Raw genomic sequence first — 14,361 nt, forward strand, 5'->3', positions numbered from 1 at the left:
TTCTTTAGGGCATAACTGCAGTGACAACATTTCTCATTTCTTTATCTAGGATCTCTTAATTTCTTCTTTATTCTTGAATGATAGTTTTTCTGGGTAAAGATTGTTGGTTGATGTTTTCTTCAAGCAATATTAATATGTCCTTCTACTGTATTTTTTTCTAAATTTATATTTTCATATCCAGAATTTCTGTTTCTATTGAAATATATATATATATGTATGTATGTATGTACATATATATGTGTGTGTGTGTGTGTGTGTGTATATATATATATATATATATATATATATATATATATATATATATATAAAATCTCTCCTTTTAGTAAGAAATTATTTTTATACTTTCATTTTATTCTTCAGACATTTTTCCCTTTCATTTTTTTTTTTTTAGATTTAGAAAAGCTTATTAAAGTTATCTAGAAAGTTTCCTATGGACAGTTTGCATTGATTCATGTTTGTTTTTTATATAAAGCATAATTTTTTATATAAAGCATACAGGTATTTTATCCTGTTTTTTTTTGTTTGTTTGTTTGTTTTCCATGAATTATGTTTTTTGGTTAAAAACTTGAAACTTTAAATATTATAATATGATAACTCTAAAGATCAGAAATCTCTCATCCTCCAGGATGCATGTGTATTGCTGTTGCTTTTAGCTGCTACTGGTTTTTGTTGTTATTGTTGTTGGTTGGTTGGTTTGGGGTATTTTTTTGTTTAGTGACCTCAAAAGACTATTTCTGTAAAGACTATTTCTTGTTTATCCTTAGAAGCCATTGGAGTCTCTGTTCAAGTAGTTTAATGGCCAGGTCAAGATAACAGAGATTTTCTTAAGTGACTTGAAACAATAAGTCTCCCAGCCTTTGTTAAAGGTTCTGGGTTGGGACTTGGTATAGGGGATCCTTTCAACACTCCAAAACACAGGGCACAGTTTATAACTCTGCCTTTGCCTTCCCCTCCTTCTGACAGAGAGCCTCAAGACCACACCAAGTTGAAAGTTTGGATCTTTCTTGGGTTTTCATAAGGTATGTGAAATAGCCTTGCACTTGATAGTGGATTTTTAGATTTTTAGAAATATGTTTGAGATTTTAAAAACCCACTATTTATTATCATCTCAACCCCCAGTTTTTCCTTGTAACTTTTCTCTCCCAATTCTTGATAACCACAATTGGTGTCTTTATGTATACAGATGTGTCCCTACACAATTGCTGCTAACATCTTTTTTTTTTTTTCTTTCTTTCTTTCTGAAAAACCATCCTGGGAAGAATGCTTTCCACATAGAGGGAGTCAATTTAGATAAAGGGAAGCTCTGTAAGAATGAACATTCTGGTCAACCAGTGGCAGTTGTTTAGGGATAAAGCTTTGGGGGAATCTCCAAATCCATTCTTTACCTTCCAGCGGTTCCTCTGCTGCTGCTTTTTACAATTAGAATAATTCCAAACTGTTGTTTTTTAAGTCACATATGGAATCACAGAAAAGGGGATGGGGTGATGAATATTCAAATACCACAAAGATCAATGTGCTTACTGATACCCAGCCAGTTTTCTCACAACTATTCCTTGAATTGTGCAAATCTCCTGTTCATTTCCAGAGTATTGAGAAGGTTAATTATATAATTTTGCTATTGCTTTTGTTGCTTTTATGTAGGAACAGATTTTTGCAGTCCTTTCTCTGCCACTTCACAAATGTCTTTCCACAGTCTCTTCTTAACTCATGAATCAGATTGTGCCACATATCTTCACAAAACCTTAGAATGGCTTTTCATCTCAGAGAAAAAGCTTTAGTGTTAGATTCTTGATCTACTCAGCACCACATGATCATTTCTTCCTTTGCCATTGTTCTTTCTAGCCTCTGCCCCAGTGATGTGCTGGGTATTCAACAAGACATCCTCCTCTGTCAGGTATAGGTCTCAGTTACATATGAAGCTTAGTCTTTCCTCACTTATTTAAGTATGTTTGTGTTTGCTTACTCATTTAAAAAAAAACATTGGTATGTGGTCAACCACATGCAAGACACTTTCTAAACATTTAGTAAATACTATGTCATTTAAGTCCTTGTTCAGGAGTTACATTTTTGTTATTGTTGTTGTTTTGCTTTGTTTTTTTTTTCTTTTCAACAAGCCCAAATCGTCATTTTAATTTAAGTTGTACCTTCATTGTGCCTCAATCATTTTGAATTTTCTTTATGTTGTTTCTCTTCATTCCCTTTTTCCATAGAAATGATAACTTCCAACACTCCTTATAATTTGTTTATATCTTATCCACATTGCTTACAATAAAAGCTCTAAGAAAGCAGAAACAGTTGTATCTATTTGGTTTACTGATGTAGTTCTGGAACATAGTAGATTCTGAATGAATAAAAAATCAGTCACTGGGGTTGATTCAGCTTGGTATAGGGTGGGTGGAATTGGGACTGGGTTCCTCCACCAATTATATATTTGTGATTTCAAAAAGATAAAGTATAAGGATCTAAAAAAAAAAAGAGTGTGCAGATTGGTGGAGACACATGAGAGAATACTGAATTTTTACCAGTAGAAAGGAAACTCTATATTCAAAGATCCTGAAATGGAAAATTATTGGACTTTATAAAGGAATGAAATAAAGTGCAGTAAGATAACTAAGTGATTAGGAAAATAGTACAATGTAGATTTAGAGAAACAAATGAGATTATGTGTGCTTCATAACTGAGCAATATGAGACAAGTAGATTCACCTATAAAGTATATCTATACCTACCTCACAGACTTGTTATGCAAATTAAATGAGTTAATTTATGAGATCATTTATAGAGACATATACAAATACAATAGTGTTTCCCATTTATTTACATCTGTATCTACTAAGGGAGCTATTGGTTCAAATAAATAATCATTGGACAAAATGCCAAACATCTATGCATGTATGTTTCTTCATCTCTAAAGCAAGAAAGACAACAATAACCTCATTGGATCCATTTGGAGATGAAGGCCTATAAGAAGTGTAAAACAGTGCTAGATAATGATGTTCCATAATGTTAGCTATTATTACAGTACTGTTATGATAGACTATAACTGGAGTCTGAGAAGTGGATGAATTAAATCAGAATACAGACCAAGAAGGAAAAAGAGCATACATTAACACTGAAAGAACTCATAAAAGAAAATGAACCTGGAAATTAAGCAAGAAAAGAAAATCCAGAGAGACAGTGGAACCAAAAGAAGAGAATACAGTGTCTCAGAGACCAGAGATAAGAGTGTTACCAAGGCAATTTACACTTCTACAAAGAAGGGAATACAGACAGAGGTGCTGACAAATCACACAATTTTAAGGGCCACATATTTGCTGAATTTAAAGATCTGGAAGGCATCCAGAGAATAAAATATGTGTGCAGAGGCCAATTTAGAGGGAAAGAAGGTAAGACAAAAGGAACAACTAGAATGATTTTAAAGAAATCTTTAGAAGTTCATGAAGAGGAAGAAGATTCTAGTAAAGGAGCAAGATGGGGGAAAAGAGACAGGTTTGTTGTTGCTGCTGTTGTTGTTGTTGTTGTTTTTCTTGTTTCAGGAAGAACACAGTTGAGCATATGACAATATACACAGAGAGGATCTGGGCAGAAAGGGAGATGCTGAACATATAGGAGAGAGAAAAAAATCAATGCTGAAAGAAAATTCATGAGTAAACACTCAGGATATTTATTAAAGAGAATTGAAAATTGATACATGGAGGGAAGGGGAAGGAGGAATGGGAGAATATCCTTGAGTTTATTAGGAATGAGTAGTGAGAGAGAAACCCATACATCTACAGTCATTTTATTTCCAACATAAGTGCCAAGAAAACACAAGTTTCTTCAATAAATGATGGAAAAACTGACTACCCATGTGCAAAGAATGACCTTGGACCCTATCTAACTTCTTATATAAGAATCAACTTGAAAATGATGAATGATTTACATATCAGCCACGAAACTATAAAATTACTGAAAGAAAACACAGGGAAAAGCTACACAGCATTGATCTAGGCAATGATTTCTGCACATGAACCCCAAATCACAAGCAATAAAAGCAAAACTGGGCAAATGCCTCAAACTAAAAAGCTTCTGAAATGAAGAAATTAATAGTAAAGATACAATCCCAGGATGGGAGAAAATATTTGCAAGTTATATACCAGATAAGGGGTTCATACCCAAATTATATAAGGAAACCAAACAACCAAATAATGAGACAATTAATGACCCTATTTAAAAATGGGGAGAGGACCAGAAGTGATATTCATCAAAAGAAGATATACAAATGGCCAACAGACATATAAAAAATGCTGTTTCACTAATCATCAGGAAAATTAAAATAAAAATCACAATGCTATGTTCCATCACACCTATCAAAACTGTTATCACACAAAAATAGATAACTATTTTAAACAAATGTAAAGGGATTTGGGATCTAATAGTAGAGAAGCTGAGAAAGTTCCAAAAGAGACATTTCTAGTTATGTGTAAATATATTTAAATCTTATTATACTACACAATTATTTCAAGTTAAAACTTTGCTATTTTAAAAATTATATTAACTATATTTAAAATATTAATACAAAAAAATATTATTATACATATACATACAACCAATTTTGAATCTATAGTCAGTTCCTTGTTCATATTCTCTTGACAATCCTGATTCTTCTACATGCTGTGGTGTTCTGTTGCAACCTCTAGAAATTCTCTGCCTGAGTGTTCTCTGGCTGCAAGTGCTCCTGGAAGTAACCCTCAACCAAGGACTGATGAGAGATATAAGAAACACAACTCAGCTTTCTCTCCCGCTAAGTGGAAACAACTGAGGCATGTTTCACACCATTTATCAGAGGTCCTCAGTGGGAATAAACTCCAGTTTTCCTCAGCAGTTGCTTGCTCATTAGTCTACCTTATCATGGTTTCCTGGGGTCACTTCATCACCTCCTCTAATAGCTCCTCCTGACATCATTTCTCAAATAAGTCCACATCTTAGTCTGCTTCTGAGTAAAACCAAGCCAAATGCAAGCACTTTTAACTTACTCTAAGGAAGAACAACATTAATTACAATGTTTACAGAAAGAAAGATATTAGTTGTATTCACTGGCGCTAACCATCCAAGCAATAAGACATAGTGTATTCACAATTTAGGTATTAACAGTGGTATCAATGAAGAAAAGAGTCTGCGATATTGAGAGTAAATCAAACCGCAGATGACATCCCTTCAAGATTAGGATGCTAATAATTTTGTTCCTCATATATCATAATTAAAATGTCATGCACATATTTTAAGACAAGTTAAGTCATTGTTATGTTTAGCTTTACCCTCTCAGAAACAATAAAGAAAGTCTGCTTCCTAAGATGATTCTTATAACACCTACATGTGTCGTTTGTCATCAATCAATTTCATTAGTCAACAAATACTTATTAAGTGACTTCTGTGAACATGGCACTTAGTGTTCCCTACTAAGAGTTGAAAATGTTAAATTTGATAATACAATGTGCCATTATTCTACCACAAAAGAATTCTTGCATCTTACCAAATTACCCTACTCTCAACAGACACTCAATATATATTTGATAAAAAGGATGACTCAAACAATATAGTGCTATATTTGGGTGCTCAAAAGCACCCATTAAAGCAAGAAGAATTAAGAACAATAAGAAAACCAGCATATATTTTGTTTGGGTAGAATCTTCATGTGTTCTGATTATTGTAGTTTTGTTTGTTTACCTTCATTTTTTCAATAAATAAAAATGCATTGATTTAAAAAAAAATATGTAAGGGGCTGGGAATGTAGCTCAGTTGGTAGAGTGCTTGCCTTGCATGCACAAGGCCCTGGGTTCAATCCCCAGCACCACCATCAAAAAAAAATTGTTTGCTTATTTTGGGCTGGGGATGTGGCTCAAGCGGTAGCACGCTCGCCTGGCATGCGTGTGGCCTGGGTTCGATCCTCAGCACCACATATAAACAAAGATGTTGCGTCTGCCAAAAGCTAAAAAATAAATATTAAAAAAAATTGAAAAAAAAATATGTAGCCCATTTGGGCATAACTAAGAATGAAGTATCTGAAAAAAAATCGAGAAAGCAACCCCATATACAATGGCATAAAAAAGGAGCAAACAAAGAGGTAAATGATTAACATACCAAAAACAATAAAACATTGATCAAAGAAATTAAGGATAAAACAAATGAATGGAAAAATATTCTCTGTTTATGAATTGGAAGAGTTAATATTGTTTAAATATTCATACAGATTCACTAATGCAATTCCTACCAAAATGCCAAAGGCATTCCTCACAAAAATAAAATATAATCCTAAAATTTACGTAACTACAAAAGACCCAGAATACCCAAAGCTATTTTTACCAAAGAAAAAGCTGTAGGTAGGACTCACCCTACCTAACTTCCAAATATTCTACAAAGCAATAGAAATCAAAACAACTTTATAGTATATACTGGCATAAAAAACATCTCATCAACTGAGGAGTGAGTCCAGAAGTAACTGCCGCATCTACAGTCAAATGACTTTCAACAAAGATTCCAAGAACACACATTGAGGAGAAACTCTACTGAATAATTGACGTTAGAAAAAGTGATTACCCACATGCAAGAAGACAGACTGGGACTTAAGCTCCCACCATGCAAGAATCAGTCCAGACTGGATAAACCAATATTGGATAAAAACAACCAGCATTGGATAAAATTTAAATATAAGACCTGAGGTTGTTAAACTACTAAAAGAAAACACAGGAAACATCTACACAACATTGATCTGGACAATGATTTCTTAAACATTTAGCCAAAAGCACAAAATGCAAAAACAAAAATGAACTAACTGCATCAAGCTAAAAAGTTTCTGTACAGTGAATGAATCAATTAATAGAAAAGACACAATCAAGGGATGGATGAAAATATGTGTAAATTAGACATTAGGTAAGGGGCTCATCCTTCATATATATGAGAAGCTACTTGTTTTTGAGAAACTACTCAAAAATAAAATAAATAACATTCTTTTAAATGAGCAAAAGACTAAAATAAACATTTCTCAAGAGATGATGGCCATTAGATGCATAAAAAGATTGCTTAACATAACTAATCATCAAGGAAATGCAAATTAAAACCACAATGAAATGCCACTTCACACCTGTTAGATTAGCTAGATGAAAGATAACAAGTGTTGGTGAAGTTGTAGAGAAATGGAACTCTTGTGTACTTTTGGTGGGAATGTAAATTAGTAGAGCCATTTTGGAAAACAGTAGAAAAATTAATTTAAAAACTAAAACCAGAATTAGCACAATGCAACAATCCCACTACTGTGTATACTAGGTATACACAAAAGAATGGAAATTGGTATCTGGAGGACTTGTCTGCACTCCTGTATTCATTACAGTACATTCACAATAGCCATCATATGGAAACAACCTAAAGAAGGCCCACCAATGGAAGAATGAAAAAAAAAAAAAACTGTGGGGTGTGTGGGTGGGTATGGGTGTTTGTGTGAGTGTGTATTTACTCAGTCTTAAAAAGTAATGAAGTTCTTTTTGTGACAAGAGGATAAAATTCAAAAGACTGGTGAAATAAACCAGTCACAAAAAGACAAATATTGCATGATCTCACTTGTGTGTGCAATCTTACAAATTCAATCTTATATAACTAGAGAGTTAGAATAGTGGTTACCAGAAATTGAGTGGTGAGAGGAGTGGGGGCATAGGGGAATGGCTAGTCAAAGAGCACATGCTTTTAGTTATAAATTATGGGAGTGATAAATTATGGTAATATGGTGCACTAGTTCTGGTAACTATAATAAGGTGACTGATGAATATATGGTACACTTCAAAATTACTAAAATTACAAAATTACTAAAAATTGTGAAATTACAAAATTACTAAAAAGTAGATTTTAAATGCTCTTACAATAAAGAAATAAGTATGCATTTGATGGATATATTAATTGGGCTGTTGGATAATTCATATATATATATATATATTATATATTTATATATACTACATTATATATTATATATTTTATATATTATATATTATATGTTTTATATATATAGGTGTGTGTGTGTAGGTGTATGTGTGTGTATTCTATTGGATCATTCCATTACACACACGCACACACACTCACACACACAGAGATCACATTGTATCCTAAAAGTTTCTATATAGTTTGTCAATCAAACTTTTAAAGTAAATACCTTTAGGCTTTTAGATGACATACATACAAAAAGTCTTTAAAGAATTGCAATGCAGTAGTATCTGCCTGTGGGTGACAAATAAATCTGACTTAGAAATCTTTACGCCAAGCCTGGAGATTGTTCTGGCTCTGAGAAACTTCCTGTAGTTAGATTTGCACTGCTTTCCCTCTCTTTGAAATTTCTTTCTCCAATATGAATGATTTGACTTCTGCTGATGGGAAAGTTGAAGACACCATCCTTCCCAAAGCACCAGTGAAGGAAATCCTCTAAGAAAAGAGAGACTGATCTGCCTTGATTTAATGTAACCATTTGAATCAATTAACAAATATCCACCAAGGGCTTACTAAGTACAACTCAGAGAAATTCTAGCATTACAGACAGGAAGAGAATGCTTCCTAAGGGAAGCTGCTTGTGGTATCATGGGCAGTTACATTCCTGAAGGTAATGTTTCATCAAGCAACTGCTGCATATTCATTCTGGGGCTTTGATGAGGAAGTGAAGATGCTTTCAAAGATACCCATTTATTACATGCTAGCTTCTCCTGGAAGGAGATTTTAGGGACTCTGCCCCATTCCAAGTTGATAAACAGGTCATCCAGAACGCATGGGTTATTCTAAAACACTAAGAGTCCAAATTTTAGTCAGAGAACCAGCTCCTGATGGTCTACTTGGGATTGTTGGTAAATTTGTAGCTTATTAGGAGCCATCCTGAGAGCTCATCCTGTTCCCAAGTGTAGTAATAAAAAAACAGTTTAATTGTTGAGCTATGAGAATTTAAAAACTATGCTGATATAAATATATATCTTGCTCCCAATATTCATTTTAATCTGAGAGAATGCAATATATAATAGGTGTAGAATATCTTTTGTTTTCTTTTGTTTTGAGGATGCTAGGAATTGAACCCAGAGCTTAGTGCATGCTGAGCCATATCCCTGGTACTTTTTAACCTTCTTTTGAGACAGGGTCTCCCAAAGTTGCCTAGGCTGACCTCAAATTTTCAAACCTTATTCCTTAGCCTCCCAAGTTACTAGAATTACAGGTGTTGAGTTCACAGGGCCCAGATTAGGATTTTAGTATAATGATTTATTTTACAAATCAATATAAAGATTCTTAATGCACTAAGAAATACAATTCTTAATTATTACTAATATTAAAGGATTGAAAATCTTACCATATTCATTTACTAATAAAGGGAACATAATTTAAAGTATTTAACAAACTGTTTTTGTTTTTTCATAAACCCCATGTAATGCTACCATTGATAACAATATTTATGTTTATCTTGAAAGATACTTTTTCTGTTCTTTATTTTATATTTTGTAAAAGGAAAGCAGTTAGATAAAAGTATTACCACTAAAAATACAATCCAAACAATTTTAAATATAATCAATATCTTTCCAATATATAAGATTCTGCCTCCTTCTTTATTTTGAGCCTTGTTAAAAGGCACCATCATCAAGGTAATGGTAACTTTTTATTTTCCTGGTGCTAGAGACAGAACCAAGGATATTACAAATGCTAAGCATGTATTCCACCCTTGAGTTATACTCCTAGCCTCTCAATATAGACTCTGACCTATATTTCACATTAACTTCTACTGGGTTCTTTCAGGTCTATTTCCTATAAAATCCTTGTATTTTCCTATCCTCTCCATCCTCACATCTGGAATTATTTCTTCAGGATTTTCCTGCTTCCAATCTTGCCAGCTCCTGTTTACCTTCTGTGATACTACCAAAGTGGTATCTACTAATTAGAAATCTTCTGATGCCTTTTCTATGATCATTTTTTTTCAATTACTATCCTTTGCCTGAACAGATTTTCAAAGATCTCAGCATGGCACATGACACCCTTCACAATATGTCTGTCCATGCTCGCATGCTGACCCACAGCCATTCTGTTCTGTGGCCCAGCCCTGAAAAACCCACATTGCTCTCCTTCAGACCTCTGTGTTTGCTTTTGCTTTTACTTCTATGTAAATGTCTTCTCATTTAATCTTTGTTCTTAAAAAAGTTCAGCTCAAATAACACTTCGGAATATTATTCTTGGTATCTCTGGGATAGTTCAACAGTCTTTCGGTTTTATTAGTTTGTATTTTTTTTTTTTTTTGGTTCCAGGCATTTTTGCTATTTGGGGTTTGAGAATAGTTGATTTGCTCTTTGTTTCTTTTGTTTTATTTTCTTCCAATGAAGTATTCAAATTATATTGTAACTCACAATGCATAAGAAATCACGAAATGGACATTATATTTGCCTCTCAACAACTCCCAGCATTCCTTTCAATAGGAGCAACACAGAACATCACATACAATCATAGAATTAAACAAAGCAACATCCCAAGAAAAATCACTTTATTTTTTAATATTTTTATCATCCAGTTGTTTTTCTTTTAGAAATATGGCTAAATAGGAAATTAGTTTTGAAAGCATTCTTTTTGGATAGCACATTATAATTAAGAATAAGGCCATATAAATCCTGTCACACTTAAATATGAATGAGTCAATTCTTTATACCATGAATAATCTGGAATCAATTACATGTAGGAAAATTATTAGGGTGGCAATTCGGTGAATTCCATAATCTTTTTGGAAAAATTTAAAGGCAGGGTTTTTAGATTTAGATGCTGAAAAACAGGTTTTAAGATCATTTGTTTGTTTCAAGCAGAGTACAGTGCTCACATTCAATGGTTCATCATTTTCCATCTACAACAATCCAAAGTTAAATGCATTCAGACCCTTGTTGGCAACATTACAAACTCATGCTATCATTCCCTGAATCTTCTGGATGAGCCTCAAAAAGAAACTGTATTTATAACACAGATCTTATTGATATTCTAATTTGATGACAGACTTTCTTTTTTTCACTTTCTTCTTAACAATAAATTTAACTTAAAAGACTATAAAAAGAAATCTACTAAAGTAATTAACTTTACCACATATTACTAGGTGTTATTTCCTAAAGCTATGTATATTGGAAAATATTATGATTACTTTATAGCTAATATGTAATTATGAACTTGTAGAAACCTAAGTAGCAACCCTTAAGTACTTGTCATATCTATTGAATTACCAGTGTAAGATAATAAAAGCAACTTACCAGCATTAAGCATTAACTCTATGCCCATATAGTAGATTAAATTTTTGTATGTGATTATCCTATCTACATGTCATACCTATACTAATTATGGTACTTCAAATCTAAATCTAAAGAATTATATCATTGTATATTAAATCTGCAACTTCCAATAAGGTCTACTTGTAGAAATGGATAAATTTCTACACTGAGAAATGGATAAATAAACTTTTTTTGTCCTTTTGTCCTCCTTCAAAGAAAAAAAAATATTGAATACTTATTATACCATGTCATAGAAGACAAAGAACATAACATGTAACCATCATAGTCTTGAAAAGAAAAGAAACAAATAAATATATCATTATCCATAAAATGTAAATAGATAGTAAAAACAAGCAAAGGGTAAAAACAAGTAATGGGTGGTGTGGGGAAACAAGAGATCTGATAAGGAAGGAGGAAGATGGTCTTGAATTAACAGCTAAGTGTCAGTGAAAGCTTCCCAGAAGCAGATGTGCCAGGTCACCTTTCTATCCATAAAGCATGCTTGCTTTTATTTTTTTTCTTCTAGTTTAAGAAGATAAAAATCAATTCAACTGATTTTATTATGTGTTCTCATAGCTGCAGTCTTAAAAAAAAAAAAAGGAGAGAGAGAACACATTAACAGCAATGGATATTAATACTTATGATAGGCTACCTTGATGAAGTCCTGAGAGATTTAGAGCTCTACATGGTGAGGAAGGGTTAAGAAAATAGATGCGGTAGAAGGTTTATGCCTACAAGTGAGTGTAGAAATTGGTAGTAACAGGAATTTAACAAAAAATTCACTAGACACGGAAGAGCTACAAAGAGGATGAGAAAATATAAGTATGAAATGAAAGTAATGGTAGAATTATCTGATGGTCTTCAAAATGGTTTTGGAAGTTATGCTTACACCTGGCCACAAAACACTCATTAATTCAAGTTCTCAAAATGAGCATTCTTTGTAAATTTATGATATATGTCTACTTCATTATAATACTGTCCCCAAATCTTAGCTATGTTTTTTAGAACACTAAAATATTTTTGTTTTAACATTTGCTACTAAAGAGAAAATAGTCAAGAGATAAATTTCTTACCAACAAAATTTTGAAAGTCAGAATATCAGATAAGATATATGAATAGTAAAAATATTCAAGACTTAAACATTTAAAACTGACTTTACAAGGAAAATTATTACAGACTATGTTTGAAATTTAAAAATTGGATTTACTATTCATTGCACTAAAGCATATCTAATTTGTCAGCTGTGATCATGTCTCATATAAAATATTTTAATGCAAATATTCAAATTGCTTTATTCTTTTTTTTAATTCCATTTTAAGCTTTATTCTTTTTCTTTCTCTGATGCAATATTCTATTATAAAATAGTTTTTTTTCCCCCTGTCCTAAATTCAGTTTCCATCACTATTTCTTACAAAAATATTTGGTATATAAACTTGTAAGTTTGTACATATGGAGTTTTACCAGAAAATGATTCCCAAATGCTCACCTTGCTTGTTCCTGTCATTCTTTCTAGTCTTTCAAGCTACTGTGTCAGCTCTCCAGGTAGTTCTAGGAGGCAATTGGGGTACAAACCTAGCTCATAGATCAGAGAGTCGCCACCCTATGTCTGCCTTCACTGATCCCAAATGTGAAATTGTGAGACCTTTAATAAAGGCATAGAACCACTATAAATAAGTCTTTGCATTTCAGGAAATAGAAAAACATCCAGTTTGTGGTCCAGGAGACAGGGATAGGTAAATTGGGGGATTCCATTTGTGCCCTGATACTCCTCAACCACACCATTCCTTCTTGAAACTGACACTGCAATTCTGAAATCTATTTACAACTGTTGAGCCTCAGTATTTTGCTTATATTTGTGACTCACCATTTATGAAGGGGAAAAAGAAAACCCAGAAATGGTAAGTAAACTACATAATTTATTTTTCCTTTGGTCCTCCCAGAAATCATAATGTTTGCATCTCCTCTTGCTATGAAACTCTTTATGTATCCCATCTGTAAATGTTCACAAGAATATAAATCCAATACAGAAATGAAATTCATCATTTCCTGAAAGCACTGTGTCAGTTCTCTTTAGTTCCTAAGGATATATCACCACATAAGGAGAAGGAATGAGATCCACTTTTGCCCTTGGAAAAGAAACTTAAGACAGACTTTGGGGCCTTATTTAGTCAGGTAATTTCATCCATTGTCCATTTCTATTGACTCTATAGCACTTGTCTCTATGTGGCCGGAGAACAATGAGCTCATGTCACAGGGCTCTTAGAAAGGAGGACCATTTCCTTCAATCAAGAAGGCCGTGGGTAGCCATATTGATTTAGGAGAATGGCTATAGCAAAGTACTTGAACCAGACAACCTAATGGGGGATGAACAGGCAGGGCGAGATGTAGATGGAGCTGTCAAGTAAAAGAAGTTTTTCCCTAGGAAAACCTGTAATCTTTTTGTGCCTTTTGGTTTTCCCTGAGCAGTAGAATTGTCCACAGACCCCTCAATGGTTGTATTATCATTTATTTGGCACCAGCTTTTCATATATACATTTAAATGAGTTCTGAGGATGATATAAGGAATACAATAATGTAAGTGTGTAAAGCAAGCCATAAATTTTAAAATAACAATAATCAATTATTATAACCCTTTCCCATGCTTACGCCAAACCTTGTAATTATCTTCAATTATCCTCTTTAATACCCTCTCTCCTCTCACTATGAAAGTTTTTATGTATCACATCTGTATATGTTCACAAGGATATAAATACAATACAGAAATGAAATGCTTCGATTCCTGAAAGCACTGTGGCAGTGCTTTCAATCCACCAGGAAACATATTGACTCAGTCCAGTAAGTATATCCCTAAGCAGACAGGTATGGTGGTGCACACTTGTCCTCCCAACTACTCCGGAGGTCTAGGCGGGATATTCATAATTAGAGGTCAGCCTGGGCAATTTAGTAATCTTGTTTCAAAATAAATTATAAGAAGACATGGGAATAAAGGTCAATGATAAGGTGCTTGTCTAACATGTGCAAAGTCCTAGGTCCAATCCCTAGCTACACACACACAAAAAAAAAAAAAAAAAAAAAAC

The 14,361-nt window shown here is 33.2% G+C and overlaps 1 protein-coding gene and 1 non-coding gene across 4 annotated transcripts in view; one reads left to right on the plus strand and one right to left on the minus strand.

Annotated features, from left to right (window-relative positions):
* Gabra2 (gamma-aminobutyric acid type A receptor subunit alpha2) overlaps positions 1 to 14,361 on the minus strand; it is a 135,436-nt gene that overhangs the window by 88,675 nt on the left and 32,400 nt on the right. The window lies entirely within an intron of this gene.
* Trnaa-ugc (transfer RNA alanine (anticodon UGC)) lies at positions 5,763 to 5,835 on the plus strand. Its single transcript has one exon. It is a non-coding gene; the product is annotated as a tRNA-Ala (tRNA).

The sequence above is a fragment of the Marmota monax genome, unplaced genomic scaffold (genome assembly GCF_021218885.2).
Source record: "Marmota monax isolate L192 unplaced genomic scaffold, Marmota_monax_Labrador192_F-V1.1 WCK01_AAM20220418_F8-fsc00025, whole genome shotgun sequence".
NCBI classification, from domain to species: Eukaryota; Metazoa; Chordata; class Mammalia; order Rodentia; family Sciuridae; genus Marmota; species Marmota monax.